General features: G+C 37.6%; 1 protein-coding gene and 1 pseudogene across 1 annotated transcript in view; both read left to right on the top strand.

Moving 5' to 3' along the window:
• Nucleotides 1-19002, top strand: part of LOC101971998 (guanine nucleotide-binding protein G(q) subunit alpha) — a 279733-nt gene that overhangs the window by 129349 nt on the left and 131382 nt on the right. The gene's annotated exons all lie outside the window — the stretch shown is intronic.
• On the top strand, nucleotides 7664-8431 carry LOC101971705 (COP9 signalosome complex subunit 9 pseudogene; annotated as a pseudogene).

Consider the following 19002-nt stretch of genomic DNA (forward strand, 5'->3'; position numbering starts at 1 on the left):
CTTTCTTTCTTTTTTTTTTTTAAATTTCTGTACTTAATGCTGAGAATGAAATCTCCTCAATATACTTCCCTGTTTTCTACTCCCAGGGAGCAAATGGCTTTAGTATTTGCTGCATTAGACACCTAAGGGATTTGCTGGCTAATTGTTAGTGAATAATCTAGACATTTCCACTTTGCTGCTCTGATTTACTGGAATGATTGTTGTCCTCATCTTTCTTGTAAACCCAGCCAAAAACTTCTTTCCAAAAGCTCCCATTCTTCTCAGTGCCCCACATAACAGAATCAACAGACTTAGTATCGATTCTTCGGATTCAGAGTACTCTTTTTTTCCCCTTCTTTTTTTTTTAAAGGCAAGCAAAACCCCAACCACAGGATAACCCCTAATAAGTATTTTTATGTTTAAATTATAGAGATTCACTTTGTACTGAGGCATTAGGGGGTTGTTACGTGGAATAAACATTTAAAATGTTTTCACTCTTGACTACCTTATTCCTTGTTGCCTTCACCCCTGTCCCTCCCAACCCCCCACCAAATGAAGCTGTCAAACTGAGCTATTCTTGCTCTACTCTTTCTAGAGTTTTCTCTGGTAATACTAACTTTGAAGATCGAGTTTCAAAAGTTACCTAAGAATTAGTATTCTGAGTATACAGAGTTTAGTAGCAGGAGGAATATTGTCTGCATTCTAGAAATGGGGATTCCTAACTTTTAAATCTTATCACCTCTTTATACTATGAGTGGGATCCATATGGATCCCAATATAGGCTTTTGTTCATATGGGCTATATCTATTAGTATTTGCCATATTAGAAATTAAAATTACCACTCCATCAAAACAAACATATGTAGGCACATATATTCCATGAGTCATTGGAATAATGGTACCAGCACATAGTGTGTGGCTTTGTAGGCACAGCTTATGTAAGGTTGGATGGCTTGAGTAAATTGGCAAATTCTGTTCTAGTCCCAATCCCATGTTTCATAGGGATTTGACAGGGATACAGAGGGTTGTGTGGGTCATGAGAAAAACAAGCAGTAAAGGCATAGCACATCATAGTGTTCATGTAACATTAATGAGACTACCTGAACCCTCTAAGGTCTTAGAAATCCCTGTTGACAAATGGGTCACACTGTCAGAGCTACCAATAGTGGACAGTTGCTCAGAAATAGGATTATTACATAAACCAATACTTGGTGCATTTAACTAAATGCTTAGGAAGAGTATGTGGATGAAATGATAAAATTTGATAAAAGTATAACAAAGGTTGTAGCTCAGTGGAGGAGCACATGTTTTGCATGTGAGGCACTGGGTTCGATTCTCAGCACCAGGTAAAAATAAACAACAAAAAAACTGAAGGTATTATGTACATCTAAAACTAAAAAAAAAAAAAAATTAAAAAGTATCACAGTAAAAATAATCATGCTACAGAATAATATCAAAAGAGTACATCATAGGAATTGTAGAATAATATTAAGTAGATATGTATATTTTATAGATTTATAAGTGCTATAGAACATGTCATGTATTTATATAAATGTTTTAAGTAATATCATTTATATAATATAAATGCTATTTAGCATAACATGTATTGCTATTATAGTAATAACTATGCATTAGTATATTATAACTTGTAATCATTGTTTATACTCTATTTTAGTATTATATATTACTAAGAATAGATAATACAGAGAATAACAATGTGAACCTTTTACTTTAACTGGGAGGATTATAAGATTAATATTTTCTGAATCTCTGGCTGTGGCAGTTTGAAGCAGACTAACAGTGCATTCCAGCAAAAACCACTCAATTTTAGCTAGTGTTCCTTACCAGTGTCCTTGGGCACAAAACCACATACAGAGCTGCAAAACTTTTCTTGTTTATGTTGGGACAAATAGAAATTTAGAGAGCAAAGCAAACAAATAAGCAGTCTAATTGCAAGCCTAATAGTCTAGGGCGCATCACTGAGAAATGTTATTTTTTTATTTTTAAATTTTTTTTTCAATTGTAGACTGAGCAAACAGGCAAAGTTGCTTCAATGTCTTTACCTAGAAATTTAGATTATGTATCTACAGATTTTAGTAATACTGAGCAGATCTGCCAGTGTTTATAAATCATGATTCATTTATTTGTTTATACTGTCAGTCAAAGCAAGCTCAAAACTGTTTCCCAAACATGGAGAACCTCATTCAGCTTCTCCAAGCACCATTTTTTGGGGGGTGGTGGTGGTGGTGGTGGCTGATGTGGTAAGCTTTATCCATGGTTTGGGTCAGGTAGATAAAAGGTCCACAGTTCAGTGTCTTCTCTGCAGCATTTTCTTTGTGGTGATTATTCAGGTACACAATAAAATTCAGTTCACAATCATGTTTATTTTACATCATTTATTCTTTTATTTGTCTTGTAAATATTCTATTCCCAGGTGATAAAAATTTGAATGTCCTACCAACCCATGGTGATTATTCAGGTACCGATAAAATTCAGTTCACAATTATGTTTATTTTACATCATTTATTCGTTTATTTGTCTTATAAACATCCTATTCCCAGGTGATAGAAATTTGAACATCCCACCAACCCAAATCTCTCTTGCTAACCAGATCCCTTTGTTTTAAGTTAATAGAATCCATTTTTAAAAAATAATTCAAAGTATGGGGCATTCTTCTAAACTTTACCAACTCATAATACTCCCACTTTCTGAGGGAAATGGTTAAAATATTAGAGATTAACCAGTAACACCCCTTTGTTTTTTTCTCAAAGAGCATAGTTACCACTAAAATATATTTTTTAAAAAAGTTGTATAAAAATGCTTTCTGATGGGTTTCTCCAGATTTATTTAATTTTACAAATAAAAAATGACACTGAATTTCTTTTTAAATGCTGGAGATAGTATTTTAGAGCATTTGAGTAGGTTACTAAATTATATTAAAAGTTTAAACCTTATCAGACCTGGTGAAACACACCTGTAATCCCAGCAGCTTGGGAGGCTGAGGCAGGAGAACTGTGAGTTCAAAATCAGCCTCAGCTAATTATTGAGGCCCTAAGTAACTCAGCAAGACCCTGTCTCTAAATGAAATACAAAAAAGGGCTGGGATGTTGTTCAGTGGTTAAGTGCCACTGGGTTTAATCCCGGTACCAAAAAAAAAAAAAAAAAGTTTAAACCTTAAAAGTAAGATTTTTATGTTCTTTACATATCAGTATTTATTGAAATTGAATCTACTTTCAACAGAAGAAACATTGTCAAGGTGAGGAAATAACACTTTTTCTTCTTTTGTTCTCTTCCTTTTTCTTTTTTCTTTTTAGTTCTCTTTTCCGTATTTCATTTTAGAAAACATTTTTAGGCAAGTGTAATCTGTCCAGAATCAAATGTGACTTTAGTGAACTTGAAAAGGGGCTTTTCTTTTCCCTCCTCTATTGAGATGGTAACATTTGGACTTAGGAAATAGTCTTTTTAAAATCCAGAAGGCCAAGTATAGCCTTTCTGGGCTATAAATGTCAAATGTATAAAAAAAAAAAATTAAAATTAAAAAAAAAGAGTTTATGCTTTCATGTGCCTCCTTTCCCTTTGTGAACTAAACTTAACTCCTAGAAGAGTTGTGCCAGACAGGAGAGGCCTGGTTGGCTTTTGTTTGCTTGCTCGGTTCTCTTCACACTCCTGCAACAAGTAGAAAATGGTTTATTAAAACCTGCTACATGCACACTTTAATCTCTGGCAGAATTCTCTTTTTTCCTGGGGTTTTGTCTTCATCCTCATTTTTATCTTTATGTGTACCTGGCTAGTCTTGGCACCTGGCCCTGTGGCCAGGCTGATGCCTGAGCAGTTTAGAGTTTGCACTTCTCAAAGTGCTGGTGCATAGGGGCCCTGAGAGATTCAGAAAAAAGCCAAGAACCTGGCCATATCTCTTTGTTCCCTTGAGCTCTCAAATAGGACCAAAATACCTCTAAAATTCACCCCAACTCTCTTATTATCATAATGCTAATAAATAATCCCTGATTTTGGACAGCTTGAAACAGACCAGGAATCTGTGTGATTTTATGTAATCTTTAGAAACCCAGCAAGTAGTTACTATTATTTTCTTCATTTTACATGTAAACCTTTGAGAAATTGGACATTCGCACAAAGATCACAAATCTAATGAATGATAGAGTGGAGTTTCATTCCCTAACTATCTCTTATCAGTGTTTTTCTCCCTATGCCTGCTGCTTCCAAAGAAAAGAAAAAGGAAAAGTTAAATGACTGCTGTTTTTATTGAGGGCTTGCTGTGTGCCAGGTGATGGACTAGGCACTTAATATACAAAGTCCTGTGATGAAATATTACTCTTTCAGTTTCACAGATAAGGAAATTGAGGCTTACAGGTTATAAACTTGTGCAAGAGCCAATCACTGGTAAATGGTAGGGAATGGTTTGAATCAAAATCTGCCTCTTAAAAAGCTTTCACTCTATTATGCTCCTGAGGGATCCCAGCTTTTGAAAGCCTGGTTGGGGAAAAAGAAGAAGAAATGGGAGAGATATAATTTTCCTAATAGTTTTTGTGATTTTGATTGCAGCTGCCTCCAAAACATCTGTGCTTCTGGATTAGAGGTTTCATGCAAGAAGACAGGAGTAGACAATAATGAAGTTTTGCCCTGATGTTAGGGACTGGAATTTATTCACTGGCTACATTTTGAAGCAGATAAGAAAGAGGTCCTTTGAGTTGCTTCTTGTCAGGATCACTTTGATGGCATATGGGTAAATTAGATGGACCCAGAGTTTTTAAACGGCACTGGAGTAGTGGTTCTCAAGTTATGGTCCTAGGACCAAGCAATGTTAAGCTCAGGAACTAGTAGAAAAGCAGTTCTCTGGGCACCCACCCAGACTCATGTACTAGAACACTGGGGAGTGTGGCTCAGGAGTCAGGCCCTTCAGCTCATGTTAATGCAGGCTCCAATTTAAGAGCCACTGCACTAAGCAGCTCCTCCTAGCAGTGCAGCTAGCTTCAAAAGGCAAAACTACAGGCAATTAAAGGGCCAAATCTTAGAAATTGGAGTTTTTAAAATGTTGCTTTTGTCTTTCATTGTTGGACACAGCCTATCATTTTTGTAAATGAATGCCCTGATTGTAAAACACTGTCACTCCCCAAAGAAAGGCTTTGCCTTAGTGTGATCCTCCAGAGGGGTGACAAGTATAAGAAATCTTATCAGAAGGGTTTATTGAATTCCTCCCTTTAAAAAAACTTTCTCTTTTTCCTGGAAGCAACTGATGTGATTTTTCCTCTCTGAACAGTATAGAGAACAGAAATGAAATGCAAACTTTTGGCCTTAAGGAAAACAGAACCAAAGATAGAGCACAAACTGTAGTCAGTGTTATAAGGCAGTGAACATTTTTGACTTTCATTTTGAGGAATCTTCATAGTCATCATTCATTTAAGAACTAAACTGTGATACCAAGCCCTAAACAACAGAATAGCATGCCCTCCTCAAAATGTCCCTCTTGGAACCAGGATCTCTGGTAGAGATTACTGATTTTGGACCCCTTTCTTAACTAACAGTGTCCTCAATGACAGAAGCCCTTCATAGTAAAACACATTTACAGTTCAGGGGATGCTGACAGAAATTAAGAATGAACTGGGATTGAAATGTTCATATCTTAAGTCATCAGCTGTAGCCTATCCTCCTTAAGAAAGGATGTGCTTCCTTTTTTTTTTTTTTTTTTTTTAAATTTTTGGCTCTGAGGATAGAACTCAGGGTCTTGCTTCTGCCAGGTAAGCACTCTGCACTGGAGTTACATCCTCAAAGTACGAACTTCCTTAAGACATCCTCCAGTTGATGGCTGGAGCTTTTAGCCTTGGTTTGGGTGGGTGGAGTGGAGAACCTGTTTTGCAGACCTCTCTGATCTTTGGGGCCAGGAAGAACTCAAGTTCCTAACTCCTTTCAGATTATAATGGAAAGTTTTGCTTTTGTGGCAGTTTGCATCATTTATTGTATTATTTCATGCTGTAAAGTGTTTTTCCCCTTGAAATAAACCCACTTTTGGTTTCCTAATCATTTGCCTTTTCTCTTCCTCTGAAATGCAGCAGAATAGATATGTTGGACAAAATGGCCAGCAGACTGATGAGAGGCAGCTGGTACAGAGCAGTCCCAGAGGCAGCTGGCTTGAAGGCAGATTGGATGAGATAAGGCTTCACACCCCCATGGGAACTTGCCAGAAGCAAGTGTTAGAGGAGTTATCTACACAACTTAACAGAGGGATTTTTTTTCTTCCTTTTTTCCCCCTCCTAGTTCCAACCCTGAGGGTGTTTCCGAAGCTACAGAAATACAGAAATGCTGTAGCTCTGAGAATATTCTTGGACCTGGTTCCCATTGGCAGTTGCTGCATGGTTTACTTCTCACCCAGAGCAACCATTCATTCAGAGGTTTTTATCTGTAGAATGGAGTCCACATCTGCTTTGAAAGTGTATTGTTAGATCAAAGACTTCTTCTCTTCAGTTAAACCAATTTTCCTGAAATACCATAATTTGAGAAGAATTTGAGAACCTATGGCAGTGTTCAACAAGTTTGGTAGTTTCTGCATTGCAAATTATCAAGAACTCAAATCCTACTCTGACTATAACATCTTGATTTATTACTTTGAATAACAACACCTTGAAAATATCTTAATAATTTATTTTACTGTTAACTTCTGTAAATATGTTGATGTAACTGCTTCTGAGGGGGATGTGCAGAGAACAGGAACTAGACAGTTTGTGGTTGATTAGGGGAGGAAGCAGAGACAAAAGACTGTTTCTTCCTTGGTCCCCAAGTGGTTCAGAGACTCACTGCAGAAGCAGGGATATTAACACCCAAGTTGTGAGCAGAATTAGCCAGCCTTCCTTCCTTCCTTCCTTCCTTCCTTCCTTCCTTCCTTCCTTCCTTCCTTCCTTCCTTCCTTCCTTCCTTCCTTCCTCCCTCCCTCCCTCCCTCCCTCCCTCCCTCCCTCCCTCCCACTCTCCCTCCCACTCTCCCTCCCTCCCACTCTCCCTCCCTTCTTCAACAACCACTATCCCTCAGCTTACCTAGAAAAGCACTGTGCTCTATTCTTTGTTTCTTCTCTCTGAACCAGAGAATGATAATTCAAGTGAATGAGGCATCTGGGTCTTTCTGATGCTGCTGAAATCATCCCAAGACTCCTATGTATAGCATGATGTCACTTCCCTAACCAGTGGCAGATGCACATTGTGAAGTCAGGGTAAAGACTGGGTTGTGTACAGTGAGAGAGGGGTAGATGGGATAGTAATTGTATTTCAGTTGACAGATGGACTTCAGATCGGAAAAACATGTCCCTGCTTATATTTCTGGCTTCCGTTTTCCCAGTCACTTAAACATCTTAATTTATTTTACTAATCAGTCCTGCTGTCTTATAAAATGGTTTCTTGGGTTCATAAGGTATGAATTGAAATGTTTGGCTTTTGATTCAAGAATTCGAAATTTTTTCCCCCAGAAGGGTACTAATTCTGTTAAACATGCCTTTGATACATGTGTATGTGAAGAACAGTAGGCTTACTGATTTGGAAATTGTTAATGAATTCAATGCTCAGTTTCACTCTAAATCAGTATCTGGTTCTGTGTGTCTCATCTCCATGAAGGCACTTTGAGAATTGTTTTCCTGTATTACAAAAATAAATTAGAAAATACAGATAAATAAGAAAAATTCTAGAGTGCGACGGCCTGAGATGAAGCCGGCAGTGGATGAGATGTTCCCGAGGGCGCCGGTCCCTACGTGGATCTGGACGAGGCAGGAGGCAGCACTGGACTCCTGATGGACTTGGCAGCCAATGAGAAAGCAGTCCATGCAGACTTCTTTAATGATTTTGAAGATCTCTTTGATGACGATGATGTCCAGTGAGTCTGGTCCAGCTACACACATGGCCATGAACAGCACACCAATCTGCATAGAGGGCAGTGTCAGATGGTTTAGAGACCTTGTAGAGATCACTAGAAGTCAGGACCTGGCCAACTGAGGGTGGATACTTCATCATCTCCTGTGGAATGGCCTTTGTCCTCATGCTTATTAAAAATACACCATCACATGCAAAAAAAAAGAAAGAAAGAAAGAAAAAGAAAAATTTCTATCATCTGTCACTTACTGATAGGCTTATCATGAATTCATATAAAATACTCGTTTTTCAGTCTTTCTGCCTGCACTTTTTCTCTCTTCACCAAAAACTGACTCCATGGATCATGTTCACAAACTTCAAAGTGAGTACCTAATTGTGTCATTTGGCGATTTTCCTTAATTCCATGTTGGTGGCTATAGACTTGCCCATGGTGTGGCTATGAACAGTTTGTATGATCCACCCAGGTTGTTGGACATTTAGATTGTTTCTGCTTGTTTAGATTGTTTCTGCTTGGTGAAATTCTTGAAAACCTGTGCATTTGCTTGATTGAAGCTGTTACCAAATTTAAATAAATTCTTAAAAGTGTCATTTGCTGGGTCAAAAGCTTTGGTCTAACTGCCCTTGAGGATGGTTTATTTTTTTTAGGTTTCTGGGTTCAGTTCAGACCATTTAAATATAAGATCTGGAACAATTCTCCTTTCTTATTTTGTGTATCATATTTTCTACATCTAGAGAAAGAGAAAAGAATCTCAAATCAATTCACATCTTAGCAGAATCTGTTTTTCATAATACTCTGTGTAAAGACATGGCAATAAACCCACCGAACTCTTTAAAAGAATTCTCTGCAGTTTTCAGAGCATGACTCTTCAGTGCACCTTTGATTGATGTCCAGAAGACTCAAGTGAGAGACAATAATTGGGCAGCATCCAGGCTGTGATAGAAAGGATCAGCCAGCCGTTTCCATCTGTTAAAATCAGCCATGGCAATGCTTTTCATGTTCAGTACAGAGCTTTTGAGCCCTGCTACATTCTAGACATGGGTGCGAGTGCTTGGGATATGTCAGAATTTGAACAGTAGTTCCTACCTTGTGCTGCTTCCTGTTTTATGTGTATTTTTGTAGACATGTGCATAGTGAGGGAGAGTGCAGACAATAAATAATCAACCCAATAATGTACATATACCTTAGAAAATGATCCATGTTATGGGAACAAAATATATAGTAGTGTAAGGGGGATAAGACATGTGGTCCAAAGTGAAGTTGTTGGCCTTACCAAGACATTAGCATTTGGGCCAAGATCTCCAGGAGGGGAAGGAGGAAGAGGGAGAAAGCATGCTGACCTATATGGTTAACCTGGCAGGGATTTACCAGAAACAAGGCCCTTAGGCAGGAACATGTTATGATGCAGGATTTAAAGGTGACTTTCCTGGCCTTTGAGGTATTGTTGCATATGTGTAAGCACAGTCCCAGAATGGATTTAGCGCTGGTTTCTACCTTGATTGTACTCTTCTAAAAGCATTCTACTCAGCCACAAGCCTGTTATGCAGGGATAGATCCTTGGAAACATGTACTTTCCATGCATCGAAAAATGTAAAACACACTCCCATGCACACCCTTATCACAGGTAAACATAGAAAATGAATTAGTACCTAAAAGAAATAAAATACTCTCCGTGATGAATGACAGTTCTTTTTTGCATACAGATAAATAAAATGTTGGAGTACCATGTGAAATTAATAAAGTTAGGCTTTCTAAAATGAAAGTATGTTCCAGCAAAATATCTAGACTTATAGACAGTCTTCTAAACTGTGTGAGAAAAGGAATAAATTATTCCATTTGGAGTTCAGTGGAACTCCTAAAAATTGTTATAAATACCTAAGTGCTAAAGGTTCAACCAGGATATCTTTCTGAACTCTTTCCAGTTTTACAGCAGAGGAAACTGAGGCCAGGTACATCAAGGGCTTGCTCCCAAGCTGGTGTGAAGCACTGTTGTTTCTGTAAGCAGGTTCATGTCTTCTTTATAAAGCTGTGCTCTGTTTCAAGAAAGGTCTTTCCCAGAGCCTCTGTCTCCATCAAGGGCTGATTGATGAATACGTTTCAAAAATACCATCAATTATGAGATAATATCCTATCACCTTTCCTTGAAGAGATCATTGATTTTCTGCTCTTCATTGTGCTGTGTGGCATGCTTGGACACTAAATGAATTCCCGAACTTTGTGTTTTTCTTGAAAATGTAATGCACACTTTGTGAAAACCACACAGGGCCTAAAATAAACTGACTGGGATGATCTAGGTCCAGCCACATAGCAGAACCCAAAAAGTAGAATTTAATTTCAACCTCAGAACTGGTTAGAAGAGATTTTTCAGATTAGCTCTGATTTGTTTATGACCTAAATCTTCACCTCAAGTATTCCATCAATATATTTTTGAATTCATAGAGGCATAATGTTTAATTTAAAAAATATCTTAGGCCTTGTTCACAAATATCTTTTAGATATTTAATTATTTGTCAAGAAAATAATCATCAAAGCTAGAATTTGCCTGCATGGTAGGACTGAGCAGATATTGCACATGTGTCTGGTAAGAATAAACCAGCATTTGGTAAGAACAATTTTAGGAGGACTTGGTACAGAATTTTTTAAATACCCATTTTTAGAATTTGAGCTTGAACTGCAGTCCTTTCCCATATTTTTCCATATTTTTCAGACTCTTAAATTTCTTTGTCTTAATGTCTTACTCTAAGTCTTTATTAAAATATCTGTCTTGAATTTTTTTCTTACTACACCTGAAATACATCTCAGTTTTCACTACTTTCCTCTTTTTCCTGGGAGCTCTACTATTATATTTTTTTAAAATAGAATAGTTAGAAGTTAAAGAGTAGTCCTGGGAGAGCTAAAGAAGTCAGCATATTAAGTGATTTTTATGGCCCAGTAAGTGTACTAGTGTTTTATGTACAGTGTATTGAATTTCAAAAATCTTGTCTACTAAGTGTACTATCCCCATTTTAGAGATAAATTCACATAGTATGTGAAACAGAGGTGATGTCCAGACCTCAGTTATTTTGAATTAAAAGCACATAATTTTCCAGTCTTTCCTTTCTCCTCCCCTTTTTACCATTATCTTGGGCCATTTTTCCTAAATTGAGTTTTAAAATTTTCAGTTGGATCAGTGTTTTTTCTGTTTGGAAGGGTTTCCAAATAAAATAAAATTAATTCCTCCACCGCTTTGCATAGTTCCTACCAGAGAGCCAGAACTTTATCCATCTCACACTCCTGGGAACTGGCAGCCAAGGTAGAGACTAAACAAAAACAGCCTTTCATTGAACAATTATTTATTGAACATAACACCATGTTCTAAAAACTATGCTGACTTCGGAGGTAAGAGGAGAGAGTGAAATCTTCCTGCTTCTGTACTTGTGGAACATCCAGGCAGTGGAAAGAGGGACATGGTAATTGTAAATGTGGTGAAGAAGTGAGAGGGGAAATCAAAGGGTGTGTGGAAGAGGGTTAGAAGTCCAGCTTTCATCAGTGGAATAGGCTGAAGATGCTCTGGGTGTACTTGGTGGAGGTAATAGACCTTCAACTGCAGGGCAGTAAATAAAAAAAATCATAATAAGAAAGATAAATGGGCATTGCAGATGGGGCTGTATTGTTGCAGTGCTGTGTAATTAAACCCTTTTGCCTTCCTCTCAATACAAACCCAGTAAAAGATACTGTTCAACCAAGTTCTTATCACTTTGCTGTTTTAAGTACAGAATGGAATCGTAATAGTTTTTTGTGTGGAGGGGGAAGGGAAGGGGTACTGGGGATTGAACTCAGGGGCACTCAACCACTGAGCTACATCCCTAGCTCTGTCAGCCCTATTTTGTATTTTATTTAGAGACAAGGTCTCACTGAGTTGCTTAATGCCTCACTTTTGCTGAGGCTGGCTTTGAACTCATGATCCTCCTGCCTCAGCCTCCCAAGCTGCTGGGATTACAGGTATGCACCACTGTGCCTGGCTCATAATAGTTTATAGGAAAATTATTAATTAAAGCAGGTTATAGTAATTCTTATCACTCTCCTCCTCAAATAACAAGCTTCTTTTTGGGGAAAGTATACATTTATTACCTATTTTTTTCCCCACCTGGTAGAGTCCTCTAATTTGAAAAATAATGCAGCACAATGAATATATGGAGTCCATACTTGAAAATATGTTAACCTGTTTGTCAACTGATAGACCAACCCAAGTTTCAAGTGTCTCATGGAAAGTACCAATGGACTTTTAACTACTATCCTTATTACATGGGATGCTGACAGAGCTATTTCTGTTTCTGAAACTATTGTACATGGTATTCATGGCAGTAGAACAGATTTCATGAGAAACTGGTAGTAACAGTAATAAGCTTCACAGTGACGGTCTCTGTGACATAGAATATGGAATCTTGATGAATTATACTAGAGTGCACAATGTTTAAATGTTCTTTGGAGAAAGTTGGTCTGCAGACTAACGTGAGCCACATGAGGTACAGAAAAACAACACAATGGACTGCAGCGCCCCATTCATTCATGGGACTTTCAGATCGTTCTTGGAAATGTCAGTATTGAAAATGGTTCATCTTGAGTGCTTCTAAGTATGAATGTTTTGGCAGAATGTTGAAAATCAATATAGTTGAAGATTTATTACGTTTAATTTACGACATCATAGAAGGGAAAATCTATTTTAATTGATTTTTCCTCAGTTACTCTGTGTGGAGAAATTTTGACCTTTTAAGGTTCTATTCTGTGGTTAAGAGGTAACGAAAGTAAAGTTGAGGGTATGGCTATTGCAAATAGCTCACATGCCTACAGCTCTCCACAGTTTTGAATTGCTTTCCCAGAGATGGGAATTGAAGCCTGCCCACTGATTCATGACTAAGTGACCTGGGGCGAGTCCCACTTTTTTTCTGTAAAATAGGAATACTAATACGTACCTGATAGGGTTATTGGGAGGCTCAGAAGAGATAAAGATCAAAGGAGAATTCATGTCCAACACTTAGCATAATGCCTGGCACCTAGTAAGTAAGTCCCCTCAGAAACTTTGCTAAAAACAGTAGATTTAGGGCAGTCCTGGGAAGGAGCTGTGTTGGCCTCTCCTTGTTTTAGAGTTGTAACGACAGCAGCATTGGCAGTAATAGATCCCGTCTATGGAACAGGCAAAATACCAAATGCTCTATGTTTGTTATTTCATTAAAATTCAGCAGTGTAAGAAAGAAAGTTTGTTGTCATTCTGTGGAAGAAAGTAATTAAGCAGCTTGCCCAATCTTCCCTTGATAGGGGCATGGCTGGTGATAGAAAGTTAACCCAGACTTGGCTGAAAAGGTCTTCATTATAGTCAGTCACATTACTGCCCATAGGAACAGAAGCTCTGCATCAGTCCTGTTCCCTAGGGAAGGAGCTAGATACTTCCTCATAGGCAGCCTAGAGGAGAGTGTGCATCCTGTGCCTGAGTTCACTTGGGGCTTGGCTCTGTTGATGCTCCTCACTAGTTCGCTCAATATTTCAGGGGCTATTAAAAAAAAAATCAGTAGTTACAGTTTTATGTACATTGGGAAGTACAAATGGCAAATATTGTTTATTTTTTATTTCTGTCCATGATATAATATGAAATGAGTAATAATCCTTGTGGCATGCAGGTATGGCAGAAGATTGTGCAGGTGCTATGTGTGCAACTGGATTTTGGAAAATACTGCTGCCTATCAGGCGCTATTCGATTTGTAGGTTTCTCTCTTTGTTTTATCCACTTGTCTTTCAGCCAGACTCTCCCCTCCACCTACTGCTGAAAAATAGCAATAGTGAGTTAAAGTAGTTAGTCTAATTATGGTATGAGAATGGGTGGGTGGACAGAAATTTGTTTGATTTCTGTCAACCTCTACTGTCCAGCAAGGCCTTCCTGTTTTAGCACTCTATTTGAGAGGTTCCCACTGTGTACGAGATGGAAATGTGAAGGAATGCCTTCAGCTTTTGGCTTCTGTGATTCTTGTAATTACCAGGAAAAGAGGGTCTGGTTTATGAGTGTTGTTTCTGAAGCTCACTGTCGACATTATACTTGGCTCTGATCTGTGGGCAGACATTTTCCATGGCGTTTCCCCATTCCCAAGAGTTCCATGGAGATCATATTTGTGGGAAGCAAATCTATAAAGTAATTAGCTGATGAATAGATGGACCTACCTATGGTGACCACCCAGGCTCTCAGCCTAATAGCTTGTCTTTGTGGCTGGTGACTCCTGCCAGAGATCTGTGGGGAGAGTTAGCATGGCTAGTGGTGGCTGAGCCTAGTGAGAAAATAAATTATATTTGTGTACCCTAATTCTAAAGAGAAAGATGTTTGCCTTTTGACTAAAGAGGTTCACGGAGGCTGTGCAAAGGATTTAAATTTCTGACAATGGTGGAAGTAGTTCTAGGATATAGCAGCTGACCATTTTTAGATTGAAGGTATGTGAGAGACATTAGTTATTTGAAGCAATCATGAAGTCATCTCTTCTTTCCTTTGCAGTTTTCAGTAATCTGAGTGGGTCAAATAATTACCCTGAACCAGACTGGAGAGGTGAGGGGGTCGCTTACTGTCTCACCCTTTCCTGTGTCACTCATTGGGAGCTTTCCTCCATTTGAGAGGAGTGTTTTAAAGTTCAGATGGATTTCTTACTGTCAGCAGAACCAGTGGCAACTTCAAGAGGCTTCAAGGACGTGGGCAGAGACCCTTGCCCCAGAGTTCCTCTTTGGACAACTTAAAGTGACCATTTTCTTTCTTTTAAAGCTCTTGGTATCTATTTTGGCATCTAATTTTATCTTCAGATCCCTAGGCTGGTAGGTTAAAGGGGAATGTAGTGTGTAGCTTGGAGGAGGTGAAAGAAAAAGTGTCCGGGGACCTGAGCCACTGTGCTACAAGTCCTTGCCTAGGCCAGCAACAGGCAGCAAGCATTCCAGAGATGGAAATGCCCCTGTGAAAAAAGACTCATTTTATCTTCCTCATGGACTTTCCTAAAGCCAAGTCAGAGCCTAACACATTATGTGAAGTGCTTTTTCTTTACTTGACAAAAAGGCTTAACAGAAGCCTTGAGGTGTACTAGTGAGAACCTCCATGATCATGAACTCTGAATGCAAATACACTAGGCATTTGTTTCTGCCCTTAATTGAATACCTAGGCACAATGATGCTTTTGGATATCTTGCATTTCCTCTGCACCTGGCCCAGAAGCAGTCTTGGATAACTTCCCTTGTCTTCTTCCACACATAATTTCTTCTTCCTGTCTTCCTCCTCGTAGCCATTCTACCTGTCCTTATTCTTATTCCTCAGGAAATGCCACTAAAACAAACCATCTGCCAACAAGCTCCTAAATGCATTGCTTTCACTAAAAGAAGAGCAGCTTTTGTGATTGAATTTCTACATATGCTTTCATTTTGGTGGAAATTTCAACTTCTGGGAGCACTGCAAATAAATATAAAATAGAAATTTCTGCTATTGGTCTTTTTAAAGAGTACATAAACATTTATTTCCCTGGTGGATAAAGTCAAGCATCAAAAAGGATAATAAATACAATAAGGCTCATTTCCTTTTTGTACCTATCCACCCAGTATGTATCAGCTGGTATACCTTACATGTGAAAACAGATAAGATATTTCACTGGGCTGGCAAACATCTCTTCACCACTGTGATTGCAATTCTGTTTCTATTCTTTAGCTAGCTTGGGCTAAATCGAGTGTTTGAGTGTTGTAACATCCCCAGGATTAAACCCCAGGGAATGAATACAAAACTGTATTCTGTTGTACTTTCCAGTACATTCTTCCTTCCAGAGAAGCAAATTTGCTTTTTCTTCCCTTCCTCTAGTGCCTTTATGGGAATATTCTTAAGACCTAGAATTTCTTCTTCTTCTCCTTTAAGCCAGACTCTACCAGATTCTTCTTCCAGACTCTACCTTAGACTTGATGTTCTTTTTGCATCAGTTCTTACTTCTAGTAAAGTGCACTGACCATTTGAAAAACCTTCATGTGTGTTGTGTTGGTTTCTTTCATGTGTCTTTGTATTGTACCTATACAGAGGCTGGCTGGTTGTTAAAAATACAGAAATAGGAGTCAGAAACTTTGAAAGGCTTTATAAATGTGACCTTGGCTACAGTGTCCCCCATCTGTGAGTTGGAGAATAATCTCTTTCAGCCAATTGCACTCATTTGTAGTCAAGTATCAAATTATGTTATTATGTGTTTAGTAATCTGTATTTCATAATGAATTATATGTTTATGGCTTCCCTGAAGTCAGGGACAGTTTCTTATGTAGCAAATCTGTATCATATGTACATTTAGCATGTATAAATTTGATTTTCCTGTAGTATTCCCTCTGAAGCTGTGCCTTGACTTCATTGTTTAGGGAGGGAAACCTATACCTGAAATGTTAACAGAAACAAAAGAAATTATTTTTTGGCTTTTAAGCTTCTAACAACTTAGATCCTACTAGTTTAGTGATTTTATAGGAATTTTCACAGGTAATTTTGACCATATGTAATTTTTGAATGCTGAATTTACAACTAAACCACAGTACATGTACACAGTTCCAATTATTTAGGTCAGTGCTGAGTGGATGCTCAAGAAATATTGAGTAGCATATAATACAGCAGGAAGTTATAAGATTGACCCACAAGTAATAGAATTTCCCATTCAGGAAATAGATCACTCCTAAGGAGATAATCTATTTTTATATGCATGTAGATGTCTAACTTCTGTTTGATTTGAAGGAATTTCTAAAACCCATTCTTTATTAGCCCTGAAATAAAATATTAAATTCAGTATTCATGAGATCATTTAGGGCATAGGCAAAGTTTTGTCAGAGTTTCAGTTGCTCTCTTACATTTGGCCATTTATGGAAACACACACATACACTCTGGGGAAAGTCTAATGTTGCTCAGATAATAATTTTAAAAACCTCAAATTGTCCTATAGAAGGATTTTTTTCCTCTCATGGCTTCTGTCTCTGATAATAAACAACCATACATTTCTTATTTGTTCACCCAGATAAAAAAATCCTATAGTCCTTCTGTAAATCAGAAAAGAGTGACTTTTTTTTAAAGTACACTTTGAACAACTGACACATCCTTATCACACCATCTGGGAGCTGAGGATGGTGGAGTCAGAACTTGAGAGCAAAGCGATGTGAGGGTGCTGAGAAGAGGAAGCACCCCGGGGAAACAGTCTCTGAATACCTTGCTTCTGAAGGAGATATTAAAAGGGGTCAGAAAAGCCTATACGGTGTTGAAGACTCCTTTGAGATTTGGGCCCTGAAGATAATTTTTAAAATCCTAGTCTTAAAATCTGTCATGGCAGCAAATTACCTTAAAGACATGTTGAAAAGAACAGAGATGTAGGGAAGTAGGTATTTATTTTGTTTTTCCAGCTATGTTTCTGACTATAGTTAATTCAAAGATCTTAAGAAGTTCCTACCGTCTTCCCACTCCTAAGGAGATAATCTATTTCTATATGCATGTAGATGTCTAAAATTATTCATTTTTCATAGATGCACATTCATCTATCATCTATCTGTCAGCCAGACTGAAACTGGTAAATAGTTCACTGTGACTTTATGGCCAGAGAAGGTTAGTGGTAGAGGATACTTTGTGTCTGGCCTTGATTAATATGGACTTGGGGCACCCTCCTGGAAGGGGATGATTTGTGCAGGCAGGGCAGTAAGGTTCATTTGAAGAAGATTGAATTATCATGGCCTTCTTGAGCAGTACTAGGTCATAAAACTGTATAAGTAGGAAGTGGCCAAATCAAGGAGCATTTTACAGGCTGCACTGTGAAGTTTGTATTTTATCTTCAGAGCGTTAGAGTGCTCTTGCAAATGTTTTAACAGGGCAGTGATGGCATTATAGTAATATTTTAAAAGATTTAATTTCTGTTTTCATTTCTATGTTTATGTATAACACACGTGGTTGTTTACCAATTCAGGTGACTAAATTATCCCAAGAAGGGATAATTCAAAATTCCCCATAAGCTATTTACGCTTATTTAGCCTTCTTGACCCACTTGATTGTACTCCTATATATCCTGTCTTCTTTTAAAAATATTTAATCTGTCCCTGAAACACTGTGATAAACATAGGAAATATGACCTGTTAATTTTATCTTTCTTCCTCTAATACTCTCTCCTTAAACATTTAGGGATTAGAGCTGGTTATTCCCACTGTGAAAGAAAATGGGTTAATAAAATTTTCTGTCTTCATTTTATCAGGTTTATCCTAAAATCATGCGGCTTAGCTTCCTTTCCAGAATGTCAGTTCTCTGTGTTTTTTAAAAAATGAATAATTTCTACATGATTGGAAATGAAATTATATATTAAGAAATAGTGATAGTGAATGGGAGATGATTGAAGACAGTGTTCAAAAAATAAAACATATGGACTAGGTTCATAAATGTAGCTTGTTTCCTGATATTTAGTATTCATATATCTTAAAAGAGTTAAATTGTATATTGAAAGCATAAAATTTTTGGAAATATCATAATTTAGGAAGAAACAATCAATTTTCTTCATCTGATTTGTAAAGTTTGGTATGTTTCAACAAAGGTTGATGACTTTTTGTTTGTAAAGTATTGTTGTAGATGTGTAAAATGTGACATTGACAGTAAACACCAAGAATGTTTGGTTTGGATAGATTTTTTTGGAAAGTATGACCATAGAGTTGATCTGAGATTGAGTTGATTTAGTAATATGAGTTGCTATTATTTTTATTACTAAGAAATGTCTGTTTAGTTTACACATAGTTATAGCATATTTGTGTACTGTATATTGTGATATATTCTTATGATGTACATCCTGATACATGTTGATGGTTTTCCTTGTTGCATCTATGACAAGGAAATAGGTCAGAATATGGGCAAACTCATGACTATTCAATTTTACTCAAGGATAGTAAAATTGAGGTCTGAAAGGCATGCTATTTATGTTCATGACTCGTAGATTTGCATAGACAGACACTGCAAAGCTAAGTTGTTGGTCAACGATAAGTGATTTATGCCCATAGTCCTTCTAGAGGGGCTTCATGATGATAGGGTTTGGAAAGGCTTTGATTCCTGTGTACCCTTTTTAGACCTGACTCTACTCCTTTTCCATCATTTTGTGAATAATCCAGATTGTGTGGGCTGGTTCTCAATGGCA

The sequence above is a fragment of the Ictidomys tridecemlineatus genome, chromosome 4, assembly GCF_052094955.1.
Source record: "Ictidomys tridecemlineatus isolate mIctTri1 chromosome 4, mIctTri1.hap1, whole genome shotgun sequence".
NCBI classification, from domain to species: Eukaryota; Metazoa; Chordata; class Mammalia; order Rodentia; family Sciuridae; genus Ictidomys; species Ictidomys tridecemlineatus.